The sequence below is a fragment of the Eucyclogobius newberryi genome, unplaced genomic scaffold (assembly GCF_026437365.1).
Source record: "Eucyclogobius newberryi isolate DKJ021-1_F unplaced genomic scaffold, fEucNew1.0.hap1 SCAF_27, whole genome shotgun sequence".
NCBI classification, from domain to species: domain Eukaryota; kingdom Metazoa; phylum Chordata; class Actinopteri; order Gobiiformes; family Gobiidae; genus Eucyclogobius; species Eucyclogobius newberryi.
Window position 1 is genome coordinate 111,125 of NW_027315912.1, and position 24,124 is coordinate 135,248.

Below are 24,124 nucleotides of genomic sequence, written 5' to 3' on the forward strand. Positions count from 1 at the left end.
GTTGCAGACAGTTACAGACAGTTACATACAGTAACAGACAGTTACAGTTACAGACAGTTACAGACAGTTACAGTTACAGACAGTTACAGACAGTTACAGACAGTTACACACAGTAACAGACAGTTACAGACAGTTACAGACAGTTACAGTTACAGACAGTTACAGTTACAGACAGTTACATACAGTTTGAGACAGTAACAGACAGTTGCAGACAGTTACAGACAGTTACATACAGTAACAGACAGTTACAGTTACAGACAGTTACAGACAGTTACAGTTACAGACAGTTACAGACAGTTACAGACAGTTACATACAGTAACAGACAGTTACAGACAGTTACAGTTACAGACAGTTACAGTTACAGACAGTTACAGACAGTTACAGACAGTTACATACAGTAACAGACAGTTGCAGACAGTTTCAGTTACAGACAGTTACAGTAACAGACAGATACAGACAGTTACAGACAGTTACAGACAGTTACAGACAGTTACAGTTACAGACAGTTACAGACAGTTACAGTTACAGACAGTTACAGACAGTTACAGTTACAGACAGTTACAGACAGTTACATACAGTAACAGACAGTTACAGACAGTTACAGTTACAGACAGTTACAGTAACAGACAGATACAGACAGTTACAGACAGTTACAGACAGTTACAGACAGTTACAGTTACAGACAGTTACAGACAGTTACAGTTACAGACAGTTACAGACAGTTACATACAGTAACAGACAGTTACAGACAGTTACAGACAGTTACAGTTACAGACAGTTACAGTTACAGACAGTTACATACAGTTACAGACAGTAACAGACAGTTACAGACAGTTACAGACAGTAACAGACAGTTACAGACAGTTACAGACAGTTACAGTTACAGACAGTTACAGACAGTTACAGTTACAGACAGTTACAGACAGTTACATACAGTAACAGACAGTTACAGACAGTTAGAGACAGTTACAGTTACAGACAGTTACACACAGTAACAGACAGTTACAGTTACAGACAGTTACAGACAGTTACAGACAGTTACAGACAGTCACAGACAGTTACATACAGTTACAGACAGTTACAGACAGTTACAGTTACAGACAGTTACAGACAGTTACATACAGTAACAGACAGTTACAGACAGTTACAGACAGTTACAGTTACAGACAGTTACAGTTACAGACAGTTACATACAGTTACAGACAGTAACAGACAGTTGCAGACAGTTACAGACAGTTACAGACAGTAACAGACAGTTACAGTTACAGACAGTTACAGCCAGTTACAGACAGTTACAGACAGTAACAGACAGTTACAGACAGTAACAGACAGTAACATACAGTTACAGACAGTTACATACAGTTACAGACAGTTACACACAGTTACAGACAGTTACAGACAGTTACAGACAGTTACAGACAGTTACAGACAGTTACATACAGTTACAGACAGTTACAGACAGTTGCAGACAGTTACAGACAGTTACAGACAGTTACAGTTACAGACAGTTACAGTTACAGACAGTTACAGACAGTTACAGACAGTTACATACAGTTACAGACAGTAAAAGACAGTTGCAGACAGTTACAGACAGTTACAGACAGTAACAGACAGTTACAGTTACAGACAGTTACAGACAGTTACAGACAGTTACAGACAGTAACAGACAGTTACAGACAGTTACACAGAGTAACAGACAGTTACAGTTACAGACAGTAACAGACAGTTGCAGACAGTTACAGACAGTTACACACAGTAACAGACAGTTACAGTTACAGACAGTTACAGACAGTTACAGTTACAGACAGTTACAGTTACAGACAGTTACAGACAGTTACAGTTACAGACAGTTACAGGGAGTTACATACAGTAACAGACAGTTACAGACAGTTACAGACAGTTACAGTTACAGACAGTTACAGTTACAGACAGTTACAGACAGTTACAGACAGTAACAGACAGTTACAGACAGTTACTGACAGTTACATACAGTTACAGACAGTTACAGACAGTTGCAGACAGTTAGAGACAGTTACAGACAGTAGCAGACAGTAACATACAGTAACAGACAGTTACAGACAGTTACAGACAGTTACAGACAGTTACAATTACAGACAGTTACAGACAGTTACATACAGTAACAGACAGTTACAGACAGTTACAGACAGTTACAGTTACAGTTACAGACAGTAACAGACAGTAACAGACAGTTACAGACAGTTACAGACAGTTACATACAGTAACAGACAGTTACAGAAAGTTACAGTTACAGACAGTTACAGTTGCAGACAGTTACAGTTACAGACAGTTACAGACAGTTACATTCAGTTAGAGACAGTAACAGACAGTTGCAGACAGTTACAGACAGTTACATACAGTAACAGACAGTTACAGTTACAGACAGTTACAGACAGTTACAGTTACAGACAGTTACAGACAGTTACAGACAGTTACATACAGTAACAGACAGTTACAGACAGTTACAGACAGTTACAGTTACAGACAGTTACAGTTACAGACAGTTACATACAGTTACAGACAGTAACAGACAGTTACAGACAGTTACAGACAGTAACAGACAGTTACAGAAAGTTACATACAGTTACAGACAGTAACAGACAGTTACAGACAGTTACATACAGTTACAGACAGTACCAGACAGTAACATACAGTTACAGACAGTTACATACAGTTACAGACAGTTACACACAGTTACAGACAGTTACAGACAGTTACAGACAGTTACAGTTACAGACAGTTACAGACAGTTACATACAGTAACAGACAGTTACAGACAGTTACAGACAGTTACAGACAGTTACAGACAGTTACAGTTACAGACAGTTACAGACAGTTACATACAGTAACAGACAGTTACAGACAGTTTCAGACAGTTACAGTTACAGACAGTTACAGTTACAGACAGTTACAGACAGTTACATACAGTTACAGACAGTAACAGACAGTTACAGACAGTTACAGACAGTTACATACAGTTACAGACAGTTACATAAAGTTAGAGACAGTAACAGACAGTTGCAGACAGTTACAGACAGTTACATACAGTAACAGACAGTTACAGTTACAGACAGTTACAGACAGTTACAGTTACAGACAGTTACAGACAGTTACAGACAGTTACACACAGTAACAGACAGTTACAGACAGTTACAGACAGTTACAGACAGTTACAGTTACAGACAGTTACAGTTACAGACAGTTACAGACAGTTACATACAGTAACAGACAGTAACAGTTACAGACAGTTACAGACAGTTACAGTTACAGACAGTTACAGACAGTTACAGACAGTTACATACAGTAACAGACAGTTACAGACAGTTACAGACAATTACAGTTACAGACAGTTACAGTTACAGACAGTTACAGACAGTTACATACAGTTACAGACAGTAACAGACAGTTGCAGACAGTTACAGACAGTTACACACAGTAACAGACAGTTACAGTTACAGACAGTTAGAGACAGTTACAGACAGTAACAGACAGTTACAGACAGTTACAGACAGTTACAGACAGTTACAGAGAGTTACAGACAGTTACAGTTACAGACAGTTACAGAGAGTTACAGACAGTTACAGACAGTTACAGACAGTAACAGACAGTAACAGACAGTTACAGACAGTTACAGACAGTTACATACAGTAACAGACAGTTACAGACAGTTACAGTTACAGACAGTTACAGTTACAGACAGTTACAGTTACAGACAGTTACAGACAGTTACATACAGTTACAGACAGTAACAGACAGTTACAGACAGTTACAGACAGTTACAGACAGTTACATACAGTTACAGACAGTAACAGACAGTAACAGACAGTTACAGACAGTTACGTACAGTTACAGACAGTACCAGACAGTAACATACAGTTACAGACAGTTACATACAGTTACAGACAGTTACACACAGTTACAGACAGTTACAGACAGTTACAGTTACAGACAGTTACAGACAGTTACATACAGTAACAGACCGTTACAGACAGTTACAGACAGTTACAGTTACAGACAGTTACAGTTACAGACAGTTACAGACAGTTACATACAGTTACAGACAGTAACAGACAGTTACAGACAGTTACAGACAGTTACATACAGTTACATACAGTTACAGACAGTTACATAAAGTTAGAGACAGTAACAGACAGTTGCAGACAGTTACAGACAGTTACATACAGTAACAGACAGTTACAGTTACAGACAGTTACAGACAGTTACAGTTACAGACAGTTACAGACAGTTACAGACAGTTACACACAGTAACAGACAGTTACAGACAGTTACAGACAGTTACAGTTACAGACAGTTACAGTAACAGACAGATACAGACAGTTACAGACAGTTACAGACAGTTACAGTTACAGACAGTTACAGACAGTTACAGTTACAGACAGTTACAGACAGTTACATACAGTAACAGACAGTTACAGACAGTTACAGACAGTTACAGTTACAGACAGTTACAGTTACAGACAGTTACATACAGTTACAGACAGTAACAGACAGTTACAGACAGTTACAGACAGTAACAGACAGTTACAGACAGTTACAGACAGTTACAGTTACAGACAGTTACAGACAGTTACAGTTACAGACAGTTACAGACAGTTACATACAGTAACAGACAGTTACAGACAGTTACAGACAGTTACAGTTACAGACAGTTACACACAGTAACAGACAGTTACAGTTACAGACAGTTACAGACAGTTACAGACAGTTACAGACAGTTACATACAGTTACAGACAGTTACAGACAGTTACAGTTACAGACAGTTACAGACAGTTACATACAGTAACAGACAGTTACAGACAGTTACAGACAGTTACAGTTACAGACAGTTACAGTTACAGACAGTTACATACAGTTACAGACAGTAACAGACAGTTGCAGACAGTTACAGACAGTTACAGACAGTAACAGACAGTTACAGTTACAGACAGTTACAGACAGTTACAGACAGTTACAGACAGTAATAGACAGTTACAGACAGTAACAGACAGTAACATACAGTTACAGACAGTTACATACAGTTACAGACAGTTACACACAGTTACAGACAGTTACAGACAGTTACAGACAGTTACAGTTACAGACAGTTACAGACAGTTACAGACAGTTACATACAGTAACAGACAGTTACAGACAGTTACAGACAGTTACAGTTACAGACAGTTACAGACAGTTACAGTTACAGACAGTTACAGACAGTTACATACAGTAACAGACAGTTACAGACAGTTACAGACAGTTACAGTTACAGACAGTTACACACAGTAACAGACAGTTACAGTTACAGACAGTTACAGACAGTTACAGACAGTTACAGACAGTTACAGACAGTTACATACAGTTAGACAGTTACAGACAGTTACAGTTACAGACAGTTACAGACAGTTACATACAGTAACAGACAGTTACAGACAGTTACAGACAGTTACAGTTACAGACAGTTACAGTTACAGACAGTTACATACAGTTACAGACAGTAACAGACAGTTGCAGACAGTTACAGACAGTTACAGACAGTAACAGACAGTTACAGTTACAGACAGTTACAGACAGTTACAGACAGTTACAGACAGTAACAGACAGTTACAGACAGTAACAGACAGTTACAGTTACAGACAGTTACAGACAGTTACACACAGTTACAGACAGTTACAGACAGTTACAGACAGTTACAGTTACAGACAGTTACAGACAGTTACATACAGTAACAGACAGTTACAGACAGTTACAGACAGTTACAGTTACAGACAGTTACAGACAGTTACAGTTACAGACAGTTACAGACAGTTACATACAGTAACAGACAGTTACAGACAGTTACAGACAGTTACAGTTACAGACAGTTACACACAGTAACAGACAGTTACAGTTACAGACAGTTACAGACAGTTACAGACAGTTACAGACAGTTACAGACAGTTACATACAGTTACAGACAGTTACAGACAGTTACAGTTACAGACAGTTACAGACAGTTACATACAGTAACAGACAGTTACAGACAGTTACAGACAGTTACAGTTACAGACAGTTACAGTTACAGACAGTTACATACAGTTACAGACAGTAACAGACAGTTGCAGACAGTTACAGACAGTTACAGACAGTAACAGACAGTTACAGTTACAGACAGTTACAGACAGTTACAGACAGTTACAGACAGTAACAGACAGTTACAGACAGTTACAGACAGTTACACACAGTAACAGACAGTTACAGTTACAGACAGTTACAGACAGTAAGAGACAGTTACAGACAGTTACAGACAGTAACAGACAGTTACAGACAGTTACATACAGTTACAGACAGTTACAGACAGTTACAGACAGTTACAGACAGTTACAGACAGTTACATACAGTTACAGACAGTTACAGACAGTTGCAGACAGTTGCAGACAGTTACAGACAGTTACAGACAGTTACAGTTACAGACAGTTACAGTTACAGACAGTTACAGACAGTTACATACAGTTACAGACAGTAAAAGACAGTTGCAGACAGTTACAGACAGTTACAGACAGTAACAGACAGTTACAGTTACAGACAGTTACAGACAGTTACAGACAGTTACAGACAGTAACAGACAGTTACAGACAGTTACACAGAGTAACAGACAGTTACAGTTACAGACAGTAACAGACAGTTGCAGACAGTTACAGACAGTTACACACAGTAACAGACAGTTACAGTTACAGACAGTTACAGACAGTTACAGTTACAGACAGTTACAGTTACAGACAATTACAGACAGTTACAGTTACAGACAGTTACAGGGAGTTACATACAGTAACAGACAGTTACAGACAGTTACAGACAGTTACAGTTACAGACAGTTACAGTTACAGACAGTTACAGACAGTAACAGACAGTTGCAGACAGTTACAGACAGTTACACACAGTAACAGACAGTTACAGTTACAGACAGTTACAGACAGTTACAGACAGTTACAGACAGTAACAGACAGTTACAGACAGTTACAGACAGTCACACACAGTAACAGACAGTTACAGTTACAGACAGTTACAGACAGTTACAGACAGTAACAGACAGTTACAGACAGTTACAGACAGTTACAGACAGTAACAGACAGTTACAGTTACAGACAGTTACAGACAGTTACAGACAGTAACAGACAGTTACAGACAGTTACAGACAGTCACACACAGTAACAGACAGTTACAGTTACAGACAGTAACAGACAGTTACAGACAGTTACTGACAGTTACAGACAGTTACAGACAGTTACAGACAGTTACAGACAGTTACAGACAGTAACAGACAGTAACAGACAGTTACAGACAGTTACAGACAGTTACATACAGTAACAGACAGTTACAGAAAGTTACAGTTACAGACAGTTACAGTTGCAGACAGTTACAGTTACAGACAGTTACAGACAGTTACATTCAGTTAGAGACAGTAACAGACAGTTGCAGACAGTTACAGACAGTTACATACAGTAACAGACAGTTACAGTTACAGACAGTTACAGACAGTTACAGTTACAGACAGTTACAGACAGTTACAGACAGTTACATACAGTAACAGACAGTTACAGACAGTTACAGACAGTTACAGTTACAGACAGTTACAGTTACAGACAGTTACATACAGTTACAGACAGTAACAGACAGTTACAGACAGTTACAGACAGTAACAGACAGTTACAGACAGTTACATACAGTTACAGACAGTAACAGACAGTTACAGACAGTTTCATACAGTTACAGACAGTACCAGACAGTAACATACAGTTACAGACAGTTACATACAGTTACAGACAGTTACACACAGTTACAGACAGTTACAGACAGTTACAGACAGTTACAGTTACAGACAGTTACAGACAGTTACATACAGTAACAGACAGTTACAGACAGTTACAGACAGTTACAGTTACAGACAGTTACAGACAGTTACAGTTACAGACAGTTACAGACAGTTACATACAGTAACAGACAGTTACAGACAGTTACAGACAGTTACAGTTACAGACAGTTACAGTTACAGACAGTTACAGACAGTTACATACAGTTACAGACAGTAACAGACAGTTACAGACAGTTACAGACAGTTACATACAGTTACAGACAGTTACATAAAGTTAGAGACAGTAACAGACAGTTGCAGACAGTTACAGACAGTTACATACAGTAACAGACAGTTACAGTTACAGACAGTTACAGACAGTTACAGTTACAGACAGTTACAGACAGTTACAGACAGTTACACACAGTAACAGACAGTTAAGGACAGTTACAGACAGTTACAGTTACAGACAGTTACAGTTACAGACAGTTACAGACAGTTACATACAGTAACAGACAGTTACAGTTACAGACAGTTACAGACAGTTACAGTTACAGACAGTTACAGACAGTTACAGACAGTTACATACAGTAACAGACAGTTACAGACAGTTACAGACAATTACAGTTACAGACAGTTACAGTTACAGACAGTTACAGACAGTTACATACAGTTACAGACAGTAACAGACAGTTGCAGACAGTTACAGACAGTTACACACAGTAACAGACAGTTACAGTTACAGACAGTTAGAGACAGTTACAGACAGTAACAGACAGTTACAGACAGTTACAGACAGTTACAGACAGTTACAGACAGTTACAGACAGTTACAGTTACAGACAATTACAGAGAGTTACAGACAGTTACAGACAGTTACAGACAGTAACAGACAGTAACAGACAGTTACAGACAGTTACATACAGTAACAGACAGTTACAGACAGTTACAGTTACAGACAGTTACAGTTACAGACAGTTACAGTTACAGACAGTTACAGACAGTTACATACAGTTACAGACAGTAACAGACAGTTACAGACAGTTACAGACAGTAACAGACAGTTACAGACAGTTACATACAGTTACAGACAGTAACAGACAGTAACAGACAGTTACAGACAGTTACGTACAGTTACAGACATTACCAGACAGTAACATACAGTTACAGACAGTTACATACAGTTACAGACAGTTACACACAGTTACAGACAGTTACAGACAGTTACAGACAGTTACAGTTACAGACAGTTACAGTTACAGACAGTTACAGACAGTTACATACAGTTACAGACAGTAACAGACAGTTACAGACAGTTACAGACAGTTACATACAGTTACATACAGTTACAGACAGTTACATAAAGTTAGAGACAGTAACAGACAGTTGCAGACAGTTACAGACAGTTACATACAGTAACAGACAGTTACAGTTACAGACAGTTACAGACAGTTACAGTTACAGACAGTTACAGTTACAGACAGTTACAGACAGTTACAGACAGTTACACACAGTAACAGACAGTTACAGACAGTTACAGACAGTTACAGTTACAGACAGTTACAGTTACAGACAGTTACATACAGTTTGAGACAGTAACAGACAGTTGCAGACAGTTACAGACAGTTACATACAGTTACAGACAGTTACAGTTACAGACAGTTACAGACAGTTACAGACAGTTACATAGAGTAACAGACAGTTACAGACAGTTACAGTTACAGACAGTTACAGTTACAGACAGTTACAGACAGTTACAGACAGTTACATACAGTAACAGACAGTTACAGACAGTTACAGTTACAGACAGTTACAGTAACAGACAGATACAGACAGTTACAGACAGTTACAGACAGTTACAGACAGTTACAGTTACAGACAGTTACAGACAGTTACAGTTACAGACAGTTACAGTTACAGACAGTTACAGACAGTTACAGACAGTTACATACAGTAACAGACAGTTACAGACAGTTACAGTTACAGACAGTTACAGTAACAGACAGATACAGACAGTTACAGACAGTTACAGACAGTTACAGACAGTTACAGTTACAGTTACAGACAGTTACAGACAGTTACAGTTACAGACAGTTACAGACAGTTACATACAGTAACAGACAGTTACAGACAGTTACAGACAGTTACAGTTACAGACAGTTACAGTTACAGACAGTTACATACAGTTACAGACAGTAACAGACAGTTACAGACAGTTACAGACAGTAACAGACAGTTACAGACAGTTACATACAGTTACAGACAGTAACAGACAGTTACAGACAGTTACGTACAGTTACAGACAGTACCAGACAGTAACATACAGTTACAGACAGTTACATACAGTTACAGACAGTTACACACAGTTACAGACAGTTACAGACAGTTACAGACAGTTACAGTTACAGACAGTTACAGACAGTTACATACAGTAACAGACAGTTACAGACAGTTACAGACAGTTACAGTTACAGACAGTTACAGACAGTTACAGTTACAGACAGTTACAGACAGTTACATACAGTAACAGACAGTTACAGACAGTTACAGACAGTTACAGTTACAGACAGTTACACACAGTAAAAGACAGTTACAGTTACAGACAGTTACAGACAGTTACAGACAGTTACAGACAGTTACAGACAGTTACATACAGTTACAGACAGTTACAGACAGTTACAGTTACAGACAGTTACAGACAGTTACATACAGTAACAGACAGTTACAGACAGTTACAGACAGTTACAGTTACAGACAGTTACAGTTACAGACAGTTACATACAGTTACAGACAGTAACAGACAGTTGCAGACAGTTACAAACAGTTACAGACAGTAACAGACAGTTACAGTTACAGACAGTTACAGACAGTTACAGACAGTTACAGACAGTAACAGACAGTTACAGACAGTTACAGACAGTTACACACAGTAACAGACAGTTACAGTTACAGACAGTTACTGACAGTAAGAGACAGTTACAGACAGTTACAGACAGTTACAGACAGTTACATACAGTTACAGACAGTTACAGACAGTTACAGACAGTTACAGACAGTTACAGACAGTTACAGTTACAGACAGTTACATACAGTTACAGACAGTAACAGACAGTTGCAGACAGTTACAAACAGTTACAGACAGTAACAGACAGTTACAGTTACAGACAGTTACAGACAGTTACAGACAGTTACAGACAGTAACAGACAGTTACAGACAGTTACAGACAGTTACACACAGTAACAGACAGTTACAGTTACAGACAGTTACTGACAGTAAGAGACAGTTACAGACAGTTACAGACAGTTACAGACAGTTACATACAGTTACAGACAGTTACAGACAGTTACAGACAGTTACAGACAGTTACAGACAGTTACATACAGTTACAGACAGTTACAGACAGTTGCAGACAGTTGCAGACAGTTACAGACAGTTACAGACAGTTACAGTTACAGACAGTTACAGACAGTTACAGACAGTTACAGACAGTAACAGACAGTTACAGACAGTTACACAGAGTAACAGACAGTTACAGTTACAGACAGTAACAGACAGTTGCAGACAGTTACAGACAGTTACACACAGTAACAGACAGTTACAGTTACAGACAGTTACAGACAGTTACAGTTACAGACAGTTACAGTTACAGACAGTTACAGTTACAGACAGTTACAGGGAGTTATATACAGTAACAGACAGTTACAGACAGTTACAGACAGTTACAGTTACAGACAGTTACAGTTACAGACAGTTACAGACAGTTACATACAGTTACAGACAGTTACACACAGTAACAGACAGTTACAGTTACAGACAGTTACAGACAGTTACAGACAGTTACAGACAGTAACAGACAGTTACAGACAGTTACAGACAGTCACACACAGTAACAGACAGTTACAGTTACAGACAGTTACAGACAGTTACAGACAGTAACAGACAGTTACAGACAGTTACAGACAGTTACAGACAGTTAAAGACAGTTACAGACAGTTACAGACAGTAACAGACAGTTACAGACAGTTACTGACAGTTACATACAGTTACAGACAGTTACAGACAGTTGCAGACAGTTGCAGACAGTTACAGACAGTAACAGACAGTTACAGACAGTTACATACAGTTACAGACAGTAACAGACAGTTACAGACAGTAACAGACAGTAACAGACAGTTACACAAAGTTACGTACAGTTACAGACAGTAGCAGACAGTAACATACAGTAACAGACAGTTACAGACAGTTACAGACAGTTACAATTACAGACAGTTACAGACAGCTACATACAGTAACAGACAGTTACAGACAGTTACAGACAGTTACAGTTACAGTTACAGTTACAGACAGTTACAGACAGTTACAGTTACAGACAGTTACAGTTACAGACAGTAACAGACAGTTACAGACAGTAACAGACAGTAACAGACAGTTACACAAAGTTACGTACAGTTACAGACAGTAGCAGACAGTAACATACAGTTACAGACAGTTACATACAGTTACAGACAGTTACAGTTACAGACAGTTACAGACAGTTACAGACAGTTACAGACAGTTACAGACAGTAACAGACAGTAACAGACAGTTACAGACAGTTACAGACAGTTACATACAGTAACAGACAGTTACAGAAAGTTACAGTTACAGACAGTTACAGTTGCAGACAGTTACAGTTAGAGACAGTTACAGACAGTTACATTCAGTTAGAGACAGTAACAGACAGTTGCAGACAGTTACAGACAGTTACATACAGTAACAGACAGTTACAGTTACAGACAGTTACAGACAGTTACAGTTACAGACAGTTACAGACAGTTACAGACAGTTACATACAGTAACAGACAGTTACAGACAGTTACAGACAGTTACAGTTACAGACAGTTACAGTTACAGACAGTTACATACAGTTACAGACAGTAACAGACAGTTACAGACAGCTACAGACAGTAACAGACAGTTACAGACAGTTACATACAGTTACAGACAGTAACAGACAGTTACAGACAGTTACATACAGTTACAGACAGTACCAGACAGTAACATACAGTTACAGACAGTTACATACAGTTACAGACAGTTACACACAGTTACAGACAGTTACAGACAGTTACAGACAGTTACAGTTACAGACAGTTACAGACAGTTACATACAGTAACAGACAGTTACAGACAGTTACAGACAGTTACAGTTACAGACAGTTACAGACAGTTACAGTTACAGACAGTTACAGACAGTTACATACAGTAACAGACAGTTACAGACAGTTACAGACAGTTACAGTTACAGACAGTTACAGTTACAGACAGTTACAGACAGTTACATACAGTTACAGACAGTAACAGACAGTTACAGACAGTTACAGACAGTTACATACAGTTACAGACAGTTACATAAAGTTAGAGACAGTAACAGACAGTTGCAGACAGTTACAGACAGTTACATACAGTAACAGACAGTTACAGTTACAGACAGTTACAGACAGTTACAGTTACAGACAGTTACAGACAGTTACAGACAGTTACACACAGTAACAGACAGTTACAGACAGTTACAGACAGTTACAGTTACAGACAGTTACAGTTACAGACAGTTACAGACAGTTACATACAGTAACAGACAGTTACAGTTACAGACAGTTACAGACAGTTACAGTTACAGACAGTTACAGACAGTTACAGGCAGTTACATACAGTAACAGACAGTTACAGACAGTTACAGACAATTACAGTTACAGACAGTTACAGTTACAGACAGTTACAGACAGTTACATACAGTTACAGACAGTAACAGACAGTTGCAGACAGTTACAGACAGTTACACACAGTAACAGACAGTTACAGTTACAGACAGTTAGAGACAGTTACAGACAGTAACAGACAGTTACAGACAGTTACAGACAGTTACAGACAGTTACAGACAGTTACAGACAGTTACAGTTACAGACAGTTACAGAGAGTTACAGACAGTTACAGACAGTTACAGACAGTAACAGACAGTAACAGACAGTTACAGACAGTTACAGACAGTTACATACAGTAACAGACAGTTACAGACAGTTACAGTTACAGACAGTTACAGTTACAGACAGTTACAGTTACAGACAGTTACAGACAGTTACATACAGTTACAGACAGTAACAGACAGTTACAGACAGTTACAGACAGTAACAGACAGTTACAGACAGTTACATACAGTTACAGACAGTAACAGACAGTAACAGACAGTTACAGACAGTTACGTACAGTTACAGACAGTACCAGACAGTAACATACAGTTACAGACAGTTACATACAGTTACAGACAGTTACACACAGTTACAGACAGTTACAGACAGTTACAGTTACAGACAGTTACAGACAGTTACATACAGTAACAGACAGTTACAGACAGTTACAGACAGTTACAGTTACAGACAGTTACAGTTACAGACAGTTACAGACAGTTACATACAGTTACAGACAGTAACAGACAGTTACAGACAGTTACAGACAGTTACATACAGTTACAAACAGTTACAGACAGTTACATAAAGTTAGAGACAGTAACAGACAGTTGCAGACAGTTACAGACAGTTACATACAGTAACAGACAGTTACAGTTACAGACAGTTACAGACAGTTACAGTTACAGACAGTTACAGACAGTTACAGACAGTTACACACAGTAACAGACAGTTACAGACAGTTACAGACAGTTACAGTTACAGACAGTTACAGTTACAGACAGTTACATACAGTTTGAGACAGTAACAGACAGTTGCAGACAGTTACAGACAGTTACATACAGTAACAGACAGTTACAGACAGTTACAGTTACTGACAGTTACAGACAGTTACAGACAGTTACATACAGTAACAGACAGTTACAGACAGTTACAGTTACAGACAGTTACAGTTACAGACAGTTACAGACAGTTACAGACAGTTACATACAGTAACAGACAGTTACAGTTACAGACAGTTACAGTAACAGACAGATACAGACAGTAACAGACAGTTACAGACAGTTACAGTTACAGACAGTTACAGACAGTTACAGTTACAGACAGTTACAGACAGTTACAGACAGTTACAGACAGTTACATACAGTAACAGACAGTTACAGACAGTTACAGTTACAGACAGTTACAGTAACAGACAGATACAGACAGTTACAGACAGTTACAGACAGTTACAGACAGTTACAGTTACAGACAGTTACAGACAGTTACAGTTACAGACAGTTACAGACAGTTACATACAGTAACAGACAGTTACAGACAGTTACAGACAGTTACAGTTACAGACAGTTACAGTTACAGACAGTTACATACAGTTACAGACAGTAACAGACAGTTACAGACAGTTACAGACAGTAACAGACAGTTACAGACAGTTACATACAGTTACAGACAGTAACAGACAGTTACAGACAGTTACGTACAGTTACAGACAGTACCAGACAGTAACATACAGTTACAGACAGTTACATACAGTTACAGACAGTTACACACAGTTACAGACAGTTACAGACAGTTACAGACAGTTACAGTTACAGACAGTTACAGACAGTTACATACAGTAACAGACAGTTACAGACAGTTACAGTTACAGACAGTTACAGACAGTTACAGTTACAGACAGTTACAGACAGTTACATACAGTAACAGACAGTTACAGACAGTTACAGACAGTTACAGTTACAGACAGTTACAGTTACAGACAGTTACAGACAGTTACATACAGTTACAGACAGTAACAGACAGTTACAGACAGTTACAGACAGTTACATACAGTTACAGACAGTTACATAAAGTTAGAGACAGTAACAGACAGTTGCAGACAGTTACAGACAGTTACATACAGTAACAGACAGTTACAGTTACAGACAGTTACAGACAGTTACAGTTACAGACAGTTACAGACAGTTACACACAGTAACAGACAGTTACAGACAGTTACAGACAGTTACAGTTACAGACAGTTACAGTTACAGACAGTTACAGACAGTTACATACAGTAACAGACAGTTACAGTTACAGACAGTTACAGACAGTTACAGTTACAGACAGTTACAGACAGTTACATACAGTAACAGACAGTTACAGACAGTTACAGACAATTACAGTTACAGACAGTTACAGTTACAGACAGTTACAGACAGTTACATACAGTTACAGACAGTAACAGACAGTTGCAGACAGTTACAGACAGTTACACACAGTAACAGACAGTTACAGTTACAGACAGTTAGAGACAGTTACAGACAGTAACAGACAGTTACAGAAAGTTACAGACAGTTACAGACAGTTACAGACAGTTACAGTTACAGACAGTTACAGAGAGTTACAGACAGTTACAGACAGTTACAGACAGTAACAGACAGTAACAGACAGTTACAGACAGTTACAGACAGTTACATACAGTAACAGACAGTTACAGACAGTTACAGTTACAGACAGTTACAGTTACAGACAGTTACAGTTACAGACAGTTACAGACAGTTACATACAGTTACAGACAGTAACAGACAGTTACAGACAGTAACAGACAGTTACAGACAGTTACATACAGTTACAGACAGTAACAGACAGTAACAGACAGTTACAGACAGTTACGTACAGTTACAGACAGTACCAGACAGTAACATACAGTTACAGACAGTTACATACAGTTACAGACAGTTACACACAGTTACAGACAGTTACAGACAGTTACAGTTACAGACAGTTACAGATAGTTACATACAGTAACAGACAGTTACAGACAGTTACAGACAGTTACAGTTACAGACAGTTACAGTTACAGACAGTTACAGACAGTTACATACAGTTACAGACAGTTACATACAGTTACAGACAGTAACAGACAGTTACAGACAGTTACAGACAGTTACAGTTACAGACAGTTACAGTTACAGACAGTTACAGACAGTTACATACAGTTACAGACAGTAACAGACAGTTACAGACAGTTACATACAGTTACAGACAGTTACATAAAGTTAGAGACAGTAACAGACAGTTGCAGACAGTTACAGACAGTTACATACAGTAACAGACAGTTACAGTTACAGACAGTTACAGACAGTTACAGTTACAGACAGTTACAGACAGTTACAGACAGTTACACACAGTAACAGACAGTTACAGACAGTTACAGACAGTTACAGTTACAGACAGTTACAGTTACAGACAGTTACAGACAGTTACATACAGTAACAGACAGTTACAGTTACAGACAGTTACAGACAGTTACAGTTACAGACAGTTACAGACAGTTACAGACAGTTACATACAGTAACAGACAGTTACAGACAGTTACAGACAATTACAGTTACAGACAGTTACAGTTACAGACAGTTACAGACAGTTACATACAGTTACAGACAGTAACAGACAGTTGCAGACAGTTACAGACAGTTACACACAGTAACAGACAGTTACAGTTACAGACAGTTAGAGACAGTTACAGACAGTAACAGACAGTTACAGACAGTTACAGACAGTTACAGACAGTTACAGACAGTTACAGACAGTTACAGTTACAGACAGTTACAGAGAGTTACAGACAGTTACAGACAGTTACAGACAGTAACAGACAGTAACAGACAGTTACAGACAGTTACAGACAGTTACATACAGTAACAGACAGTTACAGACAGTTACAGTTACAGACAGTTACAGTTACAGACAGTTACAGTTACAGACAGTTACAGACAGTTACATACAGTTACAGACAGTAACAGACAGTTACAGACAGTTACAGACAGTAACAGACAGTTACAGACAGTTACATACAGTTACAGACAGTAACAGACAGTAACAGACAGTTACAGACAGTTACGTACAGTTACAGACAGTACCAGACAGTAACATACAGTTACAGACAGTTACATACAGTTACAGACAGTTACACACAGTTACAGACAGTTACAGACAGTTACAGTTACAGACAGTTACAGACAGTTACATACAGTAACAGACAGTTACAGACAGTTACAGACAGTTACAGTTACAGACAGTTACAGTTACAGACAGTTACAGACAGTTACATACAGTTACAGACAGTAACAGACAGTTACAGACAGTTACAGACAGTTACATACAGTTACAAACAGTTACAGACAGTTACATAAAGTTAGAGACAGTAACAGACAGTTGCAGACAGTTACAGACAGTTACATACAGTAACAGACAGTTACAGTTACAGACAGTTACAGACAGTTACAGTTACAGACAGTTACAGACAGTTACAGACAGTTACACACAGTAACAGACAGTTACAGACAGTTACAGACAGTTACAGTTACAGACAGTTACAGTTACAGACAGTTACATACAGTTTGAGACAGTAACAGACAGTTGCAGACAGTTACAGACAGTTACATACAGTAACAGACAGTTACAGACAGTTACAGTTACTGACAGTTACAGACAGTTACAGACAGTTACATACAGTAACAGACAGTTACAGACAGTTACAGTTACAGACAGTTACAGTTACAGACAGTTACAGACAGTTACAGACAGTTACATACAGTAACAGACAGTTACAGTTACAGACAGTTACAGTAACAGACAGATACAGACAGTAACAGACAGTTACAGACAGTTACAGTTACAGACAGTTACAGACAGTTACAGTTACAGACAGTTACAGACAGTTACAGACAGTTACAGACAGTTACATACAGTAACAGACAGTTACAGACAGTTACAGTTACAGACAGTTACAGTAACAGACAGATACAGACAGTTACAGACAGTTACAGACAGTTACAGACAGTTACAGTTACAGACAGTTACAGACAGTTACAGTTACAGACAGTTACAGACAGTTACATACAGTAACAGACAGTTACAGACAGTTACAGACAGTTACAGTTACAGACAGTTACAGTTACAGACAGTTACATACAGTTACAGACAGTAACAGACAGTTACAGACAGTTACAGACAGTAACAGACAGTTACAGACAGTTACATACAGTTACAGACAGTAACAGACAGTTACAGACAGTTACGTACAGTTACAGACAGTACCAGACAGTAACATACAGTTACAGACAGTTACATACAGTTACAGACAGTTACACACAGTTACAGACAGTTACAGACAGTTACAGACAGTTACAGTTACAGACAGTTACAGACAGTTACATACAGTAACAGACAGTTACAGACAGTTACAGTTACAGACAGTTACAGACAGTTACAGTTACAGACAGTTACAGACAGTTACATACAGTAACAGACAGTTACAGACAGTTACAGACAGTTACAGTTACAGACAGTTACAGTTACAGACAGTTACAGACAGTTACATACAGTTACAGACAGTAACAGACAGTTACAGACAGTTACAGACAGTTACATACAGTTACAGACAGTTACATAAAGTTAGAGACAGTAACAGACAGTTGCAGACAGTTACAGACAGTTACATACAGTAACAGACAGTTACAGTTACAGACAGTTACAGACAGTTACAGTTACAGACAGTTACAGACAGTTACACACAGTAACAGACAGTTACAGACAGTTACAGACAGTTACAGTTACAGACAGTTACAGTTACAGACAGTTACAGACAGTTACATACAGTAACAGACAGTTACAGTTACAGACAGTTACAGACAGTTACAGTTACAGACAGTTACAGACAGTTACATACAGTAACAGACAGTTACAGACAGTTACAGACAATTACAGTTACAGACAGTTACAGTTACAGACAGTTACAGACAGTTACATACAGTTACAGACAGTAACAGACAGTTGCAGACAGTTACAGACAGTTACACACAGTAACAGACAGTTACAGTTACAGACAGTTAGAGACAGTTACAGACAGTAACAGACAGTTACAGAAAGTTACAGACAGTTACAGACAGTTACAGACAGTTACAGTTACAGACAGTTACAGAGAGTTACAGACAGTTACAGACAGTTACAGACAGTAACAGACAGTAACAGACAGTTACAGACAGTTACAGACAGTTACATACAGTAACAGACAGTTACAGACAGTTACAGTTACAGACAGTTACAGTTACAGACAGTTACAGTTACAGACAGTTACAGACAGTTACATACAGTTACAGACAGTAACAGACAGTTACAGACAGTAACAGACAGTTACAGACAGTTACATACAGTTACAGACAGTAACAGACAGTAACAGACAGTTACAGACAGTTACGTACAGTTACAGACAGTACCAGACAGTAACATACAGTTACAGACAGTTACATACAGTTACAGACAGTTACACACAGTTACAGACAGTTACAGACAGTTACAGTTACAGACAGTTACAGATAGTTACATACAGTAACAGACAGTTACAGACAGTTACAGACAGTTACAGTTACAGACAGTTACAGTTACAGACAGTTACAGACAGTTACATACAGTTACAGACAGTAACAGACAGTTACAGACAGTTACAGACAGTTACATACAGTTACATACAGTTACAGACAGTTACATACAGTAACAGACAGTTACAGTTACAGACAGTTACAGACAGTTACAGTTACAGACAGTTACAGACAGTTACAGACAGTTACACACAGTAACAGACAGTTACAGACAGTTACAGACAGTTACAGTTACAGACAGTTACAGTTACAGACAGTTACATACAGTTTGAGACAGTAACAGACAGTTGCAGACAGTTACAGACAGTTACATACAGTAACAGACAGTTACAGTTACAGACAGTTACAGACAGTTACAGTTAAAGACAGTTACAGACAGTTACAGACAGTTACATACAGTAACAGACAGTTACAGACAGTTACAGTTACAGACAGTTACAGTTACAGACAGTTACAGACAGTTACAGACAGTTACATACAGTAACAGACAGTTACAGACAGTTACAGTTACAGACAGTTACAGTAACAGACAGATACAGACAGTTACAGACAGTTACAGACAGTTACAGACAGTTACAGTTACAGACAGTTACAGACAGTTACAGACAGTAACAGACAGTTACAGACAGTTACAGTTACAGACAGTTACAGTTACAGTTACAGACAGTTACAGACAGTTACAGACAGTTACAGACAGTAACAGACAGTTACAGACAGTTACACACAGTAACAGACAGTTACAGTTACAGACAGTTACAGACAGTAACAGACAGTTACAGACAGTTACAGACAGTTACATACAGTTACAGACAGTTACAGACAGTTACAGACAGTTACAGACAGTTACAGACAGTAACAGACAGTTACAGACAGTTACAGACAGTTACATACAGTTACAGACAGTTACAGACAGTTGAAGACAGTTGCAGACAGTTACAGACAGTTACAGACAGTTACAGTTACAGACAGTTACAGACAGTTACATACAGTAACAGACAGTTACAGACAGTTACAGACAGTTACAGTTACAGACAGTTACAGACAGTTACAGTTACAGACAGTTACAGACAGTTACATACAGTAACAGACAGTTACAGTTACAGACAGTTACAGACAGTTACAGTTACAGACAGTTACAGACAGTTACATACAGTAACAGACAGTTACAGACAGTTACAGACAGTTACAGTTACAGACAGTTACAGTTACAGACAGTTACAGACAGTTACATACAGTTACAGACAGTAACAGACAGTTACAGACAGTTATATACAGTTACAAACAGTTACAGACAGTTACATACAGTAACAGACAGTTACAGACAGTTACATACAGTTAAAAACAGATACATACAGTTACACACAGTTACAGACAGTTACAGACAGTTACAGTTACAGACAGTTACAGACAGTTACAGACAGTTACATACAGTTACATACAGTTACAGACAGTTACAGACAGTTACAGACAGTTACATACAGTAACAGACAGTTACAGACAGTTACAGTTACAGACAGTTACAGACAGTTACAGACAGTTACAGACAGTAACAGACAGTAACAGACAGTTACAGACAGTTACAGACAGTTACAGACAGTTACATACAGTAACAGACAGTTACAGACAGTTACAGTTACAAACAGTTACGGTTACAGACAGTTACAGTTACAGACAGTTACAGACAGTTACATACAGTTAGAGACAGTAACAGACAGTTGCGGACAGTTACAGACAGTTACATACAGTAACAGACAGTTACAGTTATAGACAGTTACAGACAGTTACAGACAGTTACAGACAGTTACATACAGTAAAGACAGTTACAGACAGTTACAGTTACAGACAGTTACAGTTACAGACAGTTACAGACAGTTACATACAGTTACAGACAGTAACAGACAGTTGCAGACAGTTACAGACAGTTACACACAGTAACAGACAGTTACAGTTACAGACAGTTAGAGACAGTTACAGACAGTAACAGACAGTTACAGACAGTTACAGACAGTTACAGACAGTTACATACAGTTACAGACAGTTACAGACAGTTACAGTTACAGACAGTTACAGAGAGTTACAGACAGTTATAGACAGTTACAGACAGTTACAGACAGTTACAGTTACAGACAGTTACAGTTACAGACAGTTACAGACAGTTACAGACAGTTATAGACAGTAACAGACAGTTACATACAGTAACAGACAGTTACAGACAGTTACAGACAGTTACAGACAGTTACAGTTACAGACAGTTACAGACAGTTACAGACAGTAACAGACAGTTACAGACAGTTACACACAGTTACACACAGTAACAGACAGTTACAGTTACAGACAGTTACAGACAGTTACAGACAGTAACAGACAGTTACAGACAGTTACACACAGTAACAGACAGTTACAGTTACAGACAGTTACAGACAGTTACAGACAGTTACAGACAGTTACAGACAGTTACAGACAGTTACAGTTACAGACAGTTACAGACAGTTACATACAGTAACAGACAGTTACAGACAGTTACAGACAGTTACAGTTACAGACAGTTACAGTTACAGACAGTTACATACAGTTACAGACAGTAACAGACAGTTGAAGACAGTTACAGACAGTTACAGACAGTAACAGACAGTTACAGTTACAGACAGTTACAGACAGTTACAGACAGTTACAGACAGTAACAGACAGTTACAGACAGTTACAGACAGTTACACACAGTAACAGACAGTTACAGTTACAGACAGTTACAGACAGTTACATACAGTTACAGTTACAGACAGTTACAGTAACAGACAGATACAGACAGTTACAGACAGTTACAGACAGTTACAGTTACAGACAGTTACAGACAGTTACAGTTACAGACAGTTACAGTTACAGACAGTTACAGACAGTTACAGACAGTTACATACAGTAACAGACAGTTACAGACAGTTACAGTTACAGACAGTTACAGTAACAGACAGATACAGACAGTTACAGACAGTTACAGACAGTTACAGACAGTTACAGTTACAGACAGTTACAGACAGTTACAGTTACAGACAGTTACAGACAGTTACAGACAGTTACATACAGTAACAGACAGTTACAGACAGTTACAGACAGTTACAGTTACAGACAGTTACAGTTACAGACAGTTACATACAGTTACAGACAGTAACAGACAGTTACAGACAGTTACAGACAGTAACAGACAGTTACAGACAGTTACATACAGTTACAGACAGTAACAGACAGTTACAGACAGTTACGTACAGTTACAGACAGTACCAGACAGTAACATACAGTTACAGACAGTTACATACAGTTACAGACAGTTACACACAGTTACAGACAGTTACAGACAGTTACAGACAGTTACAGACAGTTACAGTTACAGACAGTTACAGACAGTTACAGACAGTTACATACAGTAACAGACAGTTACAGACAGTTACAGACAGTTACAGTTACAGACAGTTACAGACAGTTACAGTTACAGACAGTTACAGACAGTTACATACAGTAACAGACAGTTACAGACAGTTACAGACAGTTACAGTTACAGACAGTTACAGTTACAGACAGTTACAGACAGTTACATACAGTTACAGACAGTAATAGACAGTTACAGACAGTTACAGACAGTTACATACAGTTACAGACAGTTACATAAAGTTAGAGACAGTAACAGACAGTTGCAGACAGTTACAGACAGTTACATACAGTAACAGACAGTTACAGTTACAGACAGTTACAGACAGTTACAGTTACAGACAGTTACAGACAGTTACAGACAGTTACACACAGTAACAGACAGTTACAGACAGTTACAGACAGTTACAGTTACAGACAGTTACAGTTACAGACAGTTACAGACAGTTACATACAGTAACAGACAGTTACAGTTACAGACAGTTACAGACAGTT